A 14,230-nucleotide genomic window follows, 5' to 3' on the forward strand; every position below is an offset into this window, starting at 1 on the left:
ATCCATCATGTGCGCACGCATTCTAGCATAACCGACATGATGTCTTGACACTATGTTATCGTAGGTCCTCTTAGAAAGTTACAATTTTTGAATAAATTGTCTTAGACATGGTGTCAGAACACCATGTGCCGAAATACATCAAATATGAGGTTGTGATCCGTGTAATTTCAGTGCAACTAGCAGATTGCTAGATCGCATAACCAATTGAAGATTACACAGACTCAATATATCGTTTTTATTTCAGAATCCAACCATGAATGTACATCTCATTTTGTGCGTTTAGACGTACGTGTACATTGCTGCGGGAGTGGCAGGGCTACGGATCCGCAACAAGCGTTTACAACGCAGTGTGGAGTGTGTGCAAATGTATATAGGGCGCTTTAAATAAAATTCTTTGTTTGCCGTCCGCGTGCTGGTAGGTTTCATAAAAAAATTAAGAAAACAAACACACTCTAACACTATTACAAATAAACATATTATTTTTCAAAGAAACCTAACAAAAATGACCTTATGTTAATACACTTGCATTTTTTTGTCTGTGTTTGTTTTTACCTGGCTGGCTGATAGGTTTTTAAAAAATATAAGGACGGCAAACAAAGAATTTTCTTTAGAGAGATTCAGGGCCGATCATGCCGGGCGATGTTCACTAGCTTCAAACTCAGTTTCATATTCTTTTACGGTCGTTTTCTACGTCTACAAATTCACTGGCATTGCCAAAACAATAGAATAATAGCAATAATGTACCCCCTCCCTGCCCATAATGGACTCAAGCAAATTTTGCACTCCATAATGTACTTGGATTTGCCTCGTAAATTCATGACAATCGCGTCCATCCCTTCTGATGCTGTGATACTTGACATACCGTATTCTATTACACCTGTTTTGACATTTTCTATTTGTAATTTCGACAATGTCAATCGTAATAATGCACAAGCCCTCAATCGTTTAACTGGAATAAAACAGAAGGGAGATGCAAGATATTCCGCTTTTTGTAGGTTTTAACACAACTGCATCGAGCTTTAAATTGAATTAGTCAAGTTGTTGTTTCGGCGCGACCAATCGTGTCAGGGTGATGTAACATTTGAATTTGTGGTTGATAATTCGTGGAGTAACTATACCATCGTGAACACTGCATTTATCCCTTATATTTATCCTTTATCTCTTATGCAATAAGGTCAACTTGTAATTGATTATACCATATGAGTTTGACCCCATTTAAAGCAGAGTGTCAAAGTGGGTGTAACTTTGTCATTTATCTGCTATTTTAGCAGCTTGATACAGCCTGCCAATCATTCTATATTCTGATTGGCTGAAAGCAGCCACTCCCTAATTAATGCGAAATCGAATAAAGGCAGTGTTAGCTGGTCACCATGGAGATGAAAAACCGTGTGTCAGATTACATATTAAGTTTATACGCACCGATTGTGATATCAAAATTTTATTACAAACAAAAATCCTGGCATTACTGGCGTATCAGAAAGGAGTGTGCGCAGATTCTGTAACAGGCCTGGTATTTATCATCACAAAACGCGAAGAACTTCATAAAAAAGTTGCGATAGCTTATACGGAAGTTTACCCAGCGATACAGAAAGAACTATGACTGAGTCGGCCCGAGCAATCTAATGATCAACGTTATGAAAATCTCACTCAGTAGTGAAAATGTACCTATCTTTTACAGGACCACGGTCCTGTAATCTAGTGTCAGCTCCGATCAAACGAACGCGTACGCGCGCTCGTCGGGTCAACCAATGGGGTCAAACCCATATTATAGCTGGCTTCTGAAGACGATACTTTTAAAAGGAAATGGGTTTTGTGCACTCCATTGGTGACATTAATAGGGAAATAAGCGTCGGTATTTGATTATAAGATGGGATTGTCCAACTACCTATATACACCAGCTTTCCTCACTTTCATGTATACAGTAGAAATCATCTACAGACATCAAAATGTATTCAGTGCTGGGCATCGTCAACATGCTTACATTAGCCCGATTATATTTGAATCCAACTGGATATTTTTCAGAAATCAATCAGGAGATAGCTTCATTTTGCGATACTAGCTCATGTGGATTAACAAGGAGTTGAAATTGTAAACAAAAAGATTGATTAAAAATGTAACATCAACAAAATAAAATGATGTCTGTCTTCTATTTTCTTCTTGTGTCTATGGATCGATGGCGTTGTAAATTTCAGTAGTTAATATACTTCAATTGAATGGATGACTCATTGATAACAATCTTGTTAATACATTTGGGCAAGAAGACAAACATATAATTTGACATTACATATCTCGCTGGTAATTGATATCTTTATTTTTCGATGTTAAAACTTACATGTTTTTAAAACAATCATTCATTATGACCTTTATCGCGCAAGAGTGAAAACACGACGCACCTCCGTAAACACATCAGCTAAGATAATGTCGGTGTTGTATGCTGTCGTACAAACATAGTTTCTCATTTGTTACCAATCTATCATCGGATTAATTACACGCGCTATTGACTGCCAATCGTTTGCAAAGCCAGCTCTTCGGAGGAATAAATAGCAAAAATATCAAGTACAATCATAAACGCACCATTTTAAATTTCACAAGTCTGAATGCTTTAGAAATTCGTGTAACATTTATCGTTAGTGAAGTCACCGATTGTTGTCACTGGAAATCAACACTGGCTATCCTGGTGAAACAGGTAAGCACGGAATAATTTTGCAGCTTTGTTATTCATGGATATGAGACTTAGAAGGTGAATGTACAGCGGTTACGGGAACTTCTCAGGTGTTGACTTTCAGTCCAGAATACTGGAATATAACATGTCTCCCTGTCCAGCAAGAAGTTTGCTAATTAATACAATTCCAAAAGACTGCGGCTAATTCACGCATACGTACACAGAGCAGCATAATCAGCCTGACAGCAAAATTTTCGACCGGAATGATGGTTAATTATACTAATTCACCTATGATGGCAAGGAAGAATATTATGAAGGATACCTGTAAGTGAAATAATGGATATCAAGCACCTATGAATCGACGACTGCAAAATATTTTATCAGGAAAAACCAAATACGTTACTAGACTGACAGGCCTTTAGTGATCAGAAGCAACGTACTACCCATACAATCATTTTCTTGGTATCGGTGCTACACAAACTGAAATCCTGCCGGTAGTTACGGTAACTCACAAAGGGGACGACCGAACCCCACGGAAGGATAATCGCTCGTGCGTGTACGGGAGTGACGCAATAGAAATAGGGAGCACTTTATAGAGAAGTGCGAACTTTGAAATTTTGCTTTTTTGAGTGGTGACCTTTCGATGTCAGATGGGCTTAGTTTTAGCAAAGCATTATAAATGCCCGTTGTAATATAGAAAAAAACACATTTATGCAATTTAGTCTATGTCGTTTATCAGAGATGACTTTAATTCGTCTCTTTATTGCTGCGTCTCACATGCATCTCACCACTCTTGTGAAATGCATGAGGCCAGCGTATACAGATTTGTAAGATATCATACTGTTTGATCAAAGATGATTTTTAGTGACCCTGGATCACAGTACACCATTAAGGGAGTATAAAAATTCTTCTTACACCTCAGTCAAAATAATGTAACCAATTACCCACTCAAAAAAAATTTTAGACACCTTAGAAGATAATGGAAATTAGATGATCCCCAACCTGCTGCACGCAGTTGCTTTAGGAAATTTTAGACTTTTGATATTTCAATATTTTGTTCTTCTTGTAAAAGGTACTTGTAATGTAGCTCTAAATTTTGACACTCTTTTAGGCATTTTGTTCCATGTATAAACCACAGTTGTTGGTCTACTTGTCATAGCGTGTTAAATACCCAATATTCCATTTGTCAATCCACCGTGTTAATGAGTCACGTGTATTGTTGTGGTTGAAAAGTGAATTCGGATGTGAACCTCAATTTGATTAGCAACACTAACAATGCAGGACACAGGTACACTGTCAATGTCGACAAGCTGGGTATTGGGTATTTCAATACGCTGTCCGAATTTCACCAAGAAAACGTTGCCAACACATGCAACAAAACCCGGAAAACAGTTGTAAAAAGGCAGTTTGAAGGCCTGTAATTATACTACTATATTGCGATTAGCGTTTTTTGATGTAAAGACGAAATCTGTGTATATATTTTTGAGAGTCTACCGGAGGACAATTTCATAGCACGGCAATAGCCTAATTGATGCAGTTTATTTCACTGAAAAACAAATGAGACGCATATAAACTTTGTGTAGAATCTTCAAGACATCCTAGACTTACACAGTTTTACTGATGTTCAAATCCCAGACCCCCAAAGTAAAGCATAGATAAAATGGTGTCGCAGACCCCATTGGTCTTTTTAAGGTAGAATGCACTTCAGGGACATGTATTCAGACTCAATTTTTACGATTCTTTTCTGATCTACCACTTGAGGGGGCTTAGTTTAAGTATCTTGGAGTAAGAAAAGAATTTACCGTCTTACATTTTTGAAATTTTTATTTTATTTCCATATGGCATAGAGTTAATATAGGGATGGCGGCCACTTTGAATCATAATGTTAGATAGTTGTTTCTCTATTACCTAATTTTGCATCATGACCCTTGAGTTTTAGGGACCCAAGCCCTACGGGGTTTAAGCCCTAATTGTTTTCACAGGAATTCAATCTTCTTCTGCTATTCTTAACCTTATTGCCAGGGTAGAATTCAAAAACGACTCAATGTACTTCTTTCACAGTTATATTGCTTACTTGGTCTTTCAAGTACCAGTGCACCTGACCATTCAAGTCACGTGACCCAGCTGTCATCTTAGATCGATTTTTTTTTATTTTCCCTGATTTGCATGAAACTTAACCGATGCAGATATAGTTTATACACTTTTTGGCAACATTGCCGAAATGTAAAATGCAAAGTTTTAAGGTTATCGACATTGTTCTTTGAGGAGATTTTCTTTCAAGTGATTAATTTTAGATTTTCCGTTTATAATTAATTATGCAAAATCAATGTATCTCAGGAATTACAGGGGTTACAGATTTACGAGTCATTATGGGACCAACGTTTTTGACAAATTTTGGATGACCTTGAACAACCTTTGACGTACTTCACTGTGTCTCAGCAACTATAGGGGCTACAGGTTTTGTTCCTTTCGAACATCGATGAATATGGGACAATTAAATTTTCTAACTTTTTGGATGGCCTTAAGTGTCCTTCGGCCTACTTTAACGTATCTCACCAACTATCGAGAAAAGAGGATTTATCCCTTTTGAATATTGATTGATATTGGACAATCGTGTTTTCTTAAGATTGTGATGACCTTGGATGATCTTGAGCTAACTTAAAGTATCTCAGCAACTATCGGGGCCACAACTTTGTTGTTTTTGAATATCGATGCATATGGGACAATCAAGTTTTCCAAAGATATGAATGACCTTAGATCTGTGACCTACTTAAAATATCTCAGAAACACTAGAGCCTGCATGCAGGCTTTGTTCCTTTTGAATATTAGTGAGTATATGATCACCAAATTTTCAAAACTCTTTGGATGACCTTAAATGATTTGAATTACTTAAATGTAGCGGAAACCATAGGGACCAGGTTAGGTTCATTTTGAATATCGACAAGAATGAAACGATCAAGTTTTCTAAACATTTTGGATGACCTTATACCTATTTTAAATAAATCCCTGCAGGGGCGGCATGTTTTGTCTTTTTGATCATATGTAATTAAGGGACGAAAATCCTTTTGGCAATTTTTGGGATGACTCAGTGTGACGTTTGGCCCACTTTTGCGTATCTGAGTTTCTCAGCAACTTACAAGGGCTGCAGGTTTCAGCCTTCTTTCTTAAAGGACCATCATTTTTGGATATTATTTTGGCGATCTTGTATGACTTTTAAATTCCTTAAACGTTTCTTGGAAACTATAGGGGCTACGGGTTTTGTTTATTATTTTTCAACATCGGTTTTTGACAACTAACTTTTTATAATTTTTGAATGACCTTAAATACCCTTGACCTTCTTAAACATTTCTCAGCAAATATAGGGGCTATAGGTTTCGTTCCCTTCGAATATTTTGTGTGAACAGGACCATCAAGTCAAGAACTTTCCAGATGAACTTGGCTGACCTTTCACCTGTTTGACATATTTCAGCGACTATATGAGAAAGAATTTTGTTCATTCATTGTTAGGTAAGGGACCTTTAAATTTCACAAACTTTTCAGATGGCATTTGATAAACTATAGGGACAGAACAATCTGCTTCTGTTGGACACAAATTTACCCAGTTCATTGTAGCTCAGAAACTTCAGGGACTACGGGGTTTCTCTTCTGGTCGATTATTTTGTGCATCGAACCAATTTTTTCAAACTGCTTTTATGACCTTTTGGTGACCTTTATCCGACTTCAATGTACCTCAGGAACTACAGGGATTCTTTGTCTTAGGTATACTTGTCAGGCCTTCCTGCTCTAAATGCGGCACTGGACTTATGACTTCTTCCATCAAATATCTTAAAGCAGTTGCATTTACGCCAAGTTACAAAAGCTGTTTATTGTCAGTCTTAAGTAATGTTTCCTTTGTAAAATTACAAAACAGGGAAATAATACTGTAACTACGATAAAAATTATTTTCGTTATACTTTAAAATGTCCTCTTGAAGAGTTGCAAATACATTAGCCATCTTAATTTAACCAATTTCTCGAAATTCGCTTTCATTTTAGAAGTGAGAGGGGAAAAAAAAATCATTAACAGAGCAAGTCGGTATTCCATTGTCTATTGTCATTTGCATGAGTCAAACGCACCTATAATTCTCTCTGTTCTTTTGCAAGCCTCTGTGCACCTTCTCATTGCCTACACTATTATTCTACCATAAGACGTCGAAGTATATTTATCGCGCTGGGTATTTCAATTTATTGCATTTATGAAGCTGCCCAAGATCATTGTTCGAACGAAAATTTGTGTTTTAGCTCATAGGTAGACAGTTGTGTAATGAATTACTAAAATACTTGCTGCGTTGTATCAGTCTGTATATCACAAATTATTTCACTACTGACACTTTTTAACAGATATACAGTTATCATAATTTCTCAGCTTATTCGTAGATTTTATATGGGTCGATTTCATGTTGAGTTATATACAAAATGCACGGTGACAGTCGAAAACGAGGTCAGATCTCTCAAATGTGAGTGTCCACGATTTCCTTCGAGTCAATGGTAATAGCGAAAGACCTTTTTCGTTGATTTTCTAAACGACTTTGTCGTTGCCCTAAACGCTTCATCAAACTTCGGACATTACAACAAATCAAATGCCTTGTCCCCTCAATAATAACCTGGCTTGTCACTGATCAGATGTTACAGTTCAATTTGATCCATCTATATAATTAGCGATCATTTATTGTTATTATTGGATTCAGTGTTTCTTTTTTTATTGCATGAAGCCAGTATTTTATGGATTTGCCAAAGCTCCATGCATATGGCAATATATGTACGATTCTAAATGACGTCAAAGTTCTATCATAAATATGCGAAAATAAATATTTGTCCAAAGAAATTCTGTTATATGTTTAAGTCACCTACCTACAAGCTTAGCGCAAATACAAATGATAGAATCAAAACTCATACCATTCAAATATTATACTTGCTCAACCTTTACTCTGACTTTGTCTTGTTTCGTGTGTGTGCATTCGGGCTTGTTCTTTGTTTCTGCCTGCCTCCTTAATCAAGTTAGGTTTCTAAGAAGGCATACTGTTCCGTTCTTTTGCTTGCTTATAGAATTTTTTTTTGACATTTTGTATTCGGTTTTGTAATTTTTTCAAATGTTTCTGTTAATCGCTACACCAGGAAAAGAACAAGAAGAATGAAGTTTGTGCTATTTATGCTGGTTGTTGCAGTTGGTACGTGCGAATCACATGGTCAGTATTTCTAAAGTTGTCTAAAATGTGTCAGGTTTCTCTCTACAGCCAGCAGTTGTTTTTGCACCTCAAGGTAGATGTACTGATTTTGTATAAGAAGTTTGGGTGCATGCTCATGATTATTTATTTACTTTTTAAGTTCTTCTACTATTTAAAGTAGCTGTAGTTGCAATGAGCTGTTTTGGCTCTTCTGGACGTCGTGATACGACAGAATGCAAGTAGGGCACTATTCATAATATTTTTTTCTTTTTTCTGGATAAAGTCATATCGAATGAATTAAATACACGACAAATAAAAAAACAAAGTATTCGATCAATATAAGTAAAATCACGTAATTGAGTTATATAATTCAACATTAAGGTATAATTCGAAATACCCCACTCAATGATGCATTTGTACAAATTCAACTTTTACGACATGGTATTTACGTTCATATTTATGTTTCCAAATATCATTTACTTAATGCCATTACATGAACAAGTAAATATGGTGGGAATCCTGATAAAATTAGTAGTCAGGATATACCAATTACTCGTTAGGTAGTGAATCACCAAGCAGGTTAAAGTGATATTGCTAAGTTTTGCTTGAATGCAGAATATGCAGACATGTTCTCTACATAGTCCATTGAAGTATGCGTACACTACTACTAATTTCTTGTGTACAGAAATCAGGTGTTCTATCGCTTTCTTGCACTGGTCGTGTTACGCAAGGGCTGATCTTCAACGATCAAAGCAACTTGACTAAATGGCCATCTTCATTGAAGTTTGCTCAATAACCGTACATCTGTTTTGTCATTCTATGGCACATCTTCACACGTTTCTATGATGTATACTTTTGAAGGATTGCGTTTGTTGTTAGATTAAATGATCAAACTCCCCCACTCCCTAAAAACAAACCAACAAAAAACAGGAGGCGTACAAGTTCAAATAACTTCCTGTATCTAAACATCAACATGCCACAATGTCAGGCAGAAAGAATGTCGCAGTGGGTAAACCAGTCACTGGAATAAGGCTACAACAAGGCACACTACACACCCTACCCTATCTCGTCGACGGCATACCAAACACATGTGCAGATTCAGCCCATGGTGACTCGACCTGCATTTCAGATTGATTTGGGAGGAGATCATCTAGTACAAGGAGTGAAACTAGTTTTCCCGAATGATTGTACACAGACTCTATCGAAGACGGGTTGTAAGTATTCTGTAAGAACACCACAATAGCTACTGAAATAGACAGCACAAACGTTATCACGTATTGAAACTAATTTGAAAGTTAACTTTACCAGCATATCATATGTAAATCGCTTTACCAGCTTTGCCAGCTTTGACAACTTTGACAAATGTCATATTTATACAGAAATATGGTGCAAAGAAACACAACTAACCCTCCCCCCAAAAAATATCACATGTCGCTTTTGTAATGTATTTTCTTTAAAGGTGTATATCGTAACACAGTCATAAGGATTAGTGGTGAGCAGAATAGCAAAGGTGAAGTATGTGTTAGAATACAGAATGACGTCTTTCAATCAAAAGGAGAATTACCTTTGGATTGTGAAGCCGGCGCTCTTATAGGCAGATATATAACGTTGATAAAAGAGGATGACGCTTTTCCAACTCGTGCAATATACCTTTGTGAATTAGAGGTATACGGACAAGGCGAGTAAGATATAACTTTCTGTGTTTTTATAGTAATATCACTGCTCTCCGTATTCTTTCGGGGTACGTCGGGATACAGAAAGAGAGAAGTGGCTCAAAGTCTTCAATGATAACACCGTTTACTTCTTCAACATGAATGTTACACATTGCCACGTAATGTCCTTTCTTCCCCCCTTCTATATACAGTGGATACAGTGGTTATTTACACGCAGTGGTTATTTACATGCAAGTAAAATATAAACTCATCATGTCATCCACTGTGTATAGGGACATCCTGCGTGATCAGACCCTCAAGCACTGCTATGTCAATATCTTTGTCATTTTGTTGTTATGTTTATGATTTCCTGACTCATTGTCTCTAGGCGAAAGATAACCAGTGCAGGTATTACGCGATAACAGGAAACTTGACGTCAAAGATGAATGACCACTGTAACAGTATGTTTGTGCGTTTTTCTCTCGGATGCAAACTGTATACCTTAGGTACACCTAGTTACATCGCAAAGAATTTAGCGACCAAAGCAGCCCGACTATACGTGGCCATCTCAATAAGCCTCAGGCTCAATAAGCCCTCCTAATATAGTCAAGTTGAAAACATGCCGTGTAAAGTGCAAATTTCTCCGTGTTAATTCCGCACAACGAAAGTTCAATGGAGGGCAGTCACGCTGACACACACACTGACACACAACCTACACAATCTCAACGAAATACGATTAATACGTCGCGAAAACAAGTACGAATCCAAGCTTCACGCTGCAGTATTTGTTTAATTTACTTGTTTAAATAGCATTTATTTTATGCAATTTCGTGGACAGGAAAACGTGTTGGGATTCCGATCTTTGGATTTACCAATAACTACATTAGGTGGCGTATCACGTAGCATTCTGAAGTAATATTACTAACTTTTGTTGATGACTAAGATTTATTTATACTATGGTATTAAGGAGTGTATCTTATTTTCCCTATTGGTTTTGACTCACAATATTGAATTTTATTACTTTTCGGGCCAGCCTTGTCATTCTAGGCTGCATGTTCATGTCTTTCTGTACCTTAACGATAATTTGTTCTTCATTAGCTTGGTCACCCCATCCTCAGCACTAGTTTACACGATCTCAACTACATTTGTCTAAACATTGTCAACATTCTCGATTTTCAGGCCGAAAGAATGTCGCATTGAATAAACCAGTCACTGGGGTACTGCTAGAACAAGGTACACTACACACCCTACCCTATCTCGTCGACGGCATACCAAACACATGTGCAGATTCAGGTCCAGGAATGACTCGACCTTCATTCCAGATAGATTTGGGGCATGATCATCTTGTACAAGGAGTAAAACTGGGTTTTCCCAATGATTGTTCACAGACTGTATCGGAGGCTGGTTGTAAGTATTCCGTAAGAACGCCAAAATAATACCTGAAATTGACATTATCACGAATTGTAACAAGTTGGTAAGTTTTACAAACTTCATTCCGCATATCACGATGTAAATAACTTTATCAGCTGATAAATGTCATTTTAATAGACAAATACGATGTGAATAAATGAAGCAAAGACAAAAAATTTTGTACAAATTGATCGAAGTGCGTAAATTATTTATTTTCTTCAAAGGTGGATATCATGACACGGTTATCAGCGTTAGTGTTGAGCAGAATAGTATTGGTGAAGTATGTGTTATAATAAAGGATAACGTCTTCGAACCAAAGGGAGAGTTAACTTTGGAGTGCAAAGCCGGCGCTGTAATAGGCAGATATGTAACGCTGACAAAGGAGATTCTATCATCTCGCGCAATTTACCTTTGCGAGTTAAAGGTTTACGGACAAGGCAAGTAAGATATAACTTTCTTTGTGATTGTGATATATGTGCTAGTAAATGCAGAATAATTTCTCTCTGGCATGCAAACTCTAAACCTTATTAATATCTTCTATCAAATTTAACACCACCTACAAGTAATATAATGGTATGTCCTTGCCATATAAATGGGGGTGTGGGTTTCAAGGATATTTTAGTTCTGACTGTCTGTCTGAAGGCTGCAGGGTGCATAAAACTTAAGTAACAGATATTATTACTTTGCACTTGAAATTATTTGTGTTATTATTTATAACTCTTATATAATGTATATAATACTTTATAAATTTATAATATATAAAGCTTATCACGCATATATATATATATAAAATATATATAATATATTATGTTTATAATATGTATGTATATGTGGATATATATAAAGATTACGAGATGGATGTATGAATGCATGTACATATGATATATGTATGGATGTATTTATGTGCTCCACAGACACACAACAGGAGCATATCATACAATAGCGTACCAATAGAATGTCAATAGAAATTCTAGATTGTTCCTGTGTTCTCTGGAGCGTCTTTTTAGTATAAATACGGGACGTTACAGATTTTTAGTTACACTATTTGGGATCAAGTCAGTGTTTACTTCTAGACTATTTGGGTTTTACTGAAAGATCTCCTAGCTGAGAATTTCGCTCTGTAAACTCTGCCCGGATGGACCAACATCAAGCTGGAAGGACTTCCTCACTCATCAGTGTCTGTGTACACTCAACTTGCTGGAGACTGTAATTTATAATTTTTTTGCCGTCCCTTTAAGATAGTGCCTTAACTTGCGTTTCAGCAAATCGCTGACTTTACCGCCTTTTTTCTGTTGTAACAGAAACTGGGGGCTCGTCGGGGAGATTTTAACAATTTCGTGTGGTTTGAAAACATTTTGCCAGCCTTAAACAAATAACTGTAGATTCATTGCCTCGGTGCTTTGTGAACTCAGCGATTTTTCATAATGGAAGAATTCGAACCAGAGGTAATTATGGATGAGCCTTATCAGGAGACATTTGATTCTCTGAGAAAAGGCTACCTAATTACCTTGGCAAAGTTTCTCAAAGTAGAAGCAAAAAGATCTCTGCGCAAGAAGGAAATTTAATATAATATTGTAAAACATTTATTAGTTTGAACAAATTTAAGGAATCCGCCTTGAAATATTATGTACCTGAATCTGTCTAATAACTAAAAAATTATAATTAGAAATGCAGGCAAATTTGGAACTTAAGAAACTGGCATTGGAAAAGGAAAGATTACAAATGGAAGAAAGATAAAGAAGGAAAATTACAAATGGAAGTTAAACAAAGAGAAAAAGAATTAGAAATGGAAGAAAGACAGAGAAAGAGAGAGAAGAAAAAGAAAGGGAACGACAAGACAAAGTATGATTAGAAGAGAAACGACTACAGATAGAATTAAAGCATTTAAAGTTTGAAAATCCTTGAATAAAGTTCCTCTTCAGACAAATTTGACATCACTAAACACTTCAGATTAGTCCCACTCTTTCAAGCAAAGGATGTTGACAAATATTTCCTTAGTTTTGAGAAAATTTCACAGAGTCTAGAATGGCCAAAGAAACTCTTGTCTATACTTTTGCAGATTGCTTTGTTTGGTAAAGTCAGAGAAATTTACATTCGATTGAACATTGAACAAGCTTCAAATTATGATTCTGTGAAAGAATTAATCATCAAGGGCTATGAGTTGATTCAAGAAGCTATTCGTCAGAAATTTAGTGACTGTGAGAATGTGAAAGATAAAACTTATGTTCAATTTGCTCGAACAAAAGAGCATTTGTTTGGCCGTCGGTGTTCTTCTGAGAAACTGTGTGAAGATCATGGAAAGTTACGGCAGCTCATTTTAATTGAGGAATTGAAAAGATGCATTCTATGTGACAACAATACATTTACCAATGAACAAAAGGCAGATACATTAGAGGCTGCTGCACATTTAGCCGATTATTGATCATTGACCCCTAAAACGTCATCTGTCAGCAAACCATCCCAGTCCTTTTCATACCGAAAAAGTGCAGGAAAATTTAACTCTTCCTTTCCATTAAAGAATTTCTCAAAACAGAGCAGCTAACCAAATGATAACAGTCGAGTTTAAGTAACAATCCTACATCCTCAGATCCCAAGACTAAATCTCTTTCTGGCAAGCAAGTTGGTACTCCGCCTTGTCATTAGAATAAGAAAGATGGCCATTGAATGTTAGATTTTCTCAAATTGGAAAGAAGGTCAGAGTGTTCAAGAATCACTTTCTATTGATTTGCCTTCCACTATCCCCGTAAAATTTTGAAGAGGTACCGGGGCTTCCCAGTCTCTTTTGTTGGTAGATACCCTGTCGTTTTCTGAGAAGTTATTTATATTTTCAGGTTCTAAAGTTCTTATTAAGGGGGTAGATAGTAGTGAGTACATTCCCATTCTTCTCCATAATGTCTATTTGTCTTCGGACTGTGGTTCTTGACCTGTGACTTTAGGTATTAGACCTTTTTGCCTTTTGAACGGATTCACTTTCTTCTTTGAAACGACCTTACCTGGGACAGGACCATTACAAATCCACTTGTGACCGATAAACCTAGTTCAAATCAAGATCCAGAGCCGATCGTGATTGGACAGGAAATTCTTGATTGTATCCTGCATGTGCCGTTACTTGCGCCAAGCCAAAGACAACTTCTGAGAATCAAAATATTCTCAAAAACGATGTCATAGATGTTTACAATAATGCCACCTTTCACAGTCAGGTGTTTGATACGGATCATTCCATTATCCTTAGTTGATTTGAAACCTCCAGTAGAGGTCTGCTGACCAAACCTAGCTCAGACATTGTCTAGATCACATCTTATT

Source organism: Ptychodera flava, chromosome 13 (genome assembly GCF_041260155.1).
Source record: "Ptychodera flava strain L36383 chromosome 13, AS_Pfla_20210202, whole genome shotgun sequence".
NCBI lineage: Eukaryota > Metazoa > Hemichordata > Enteropneusta > Ptychoderidae > Ptychodera > Ptychodera flava.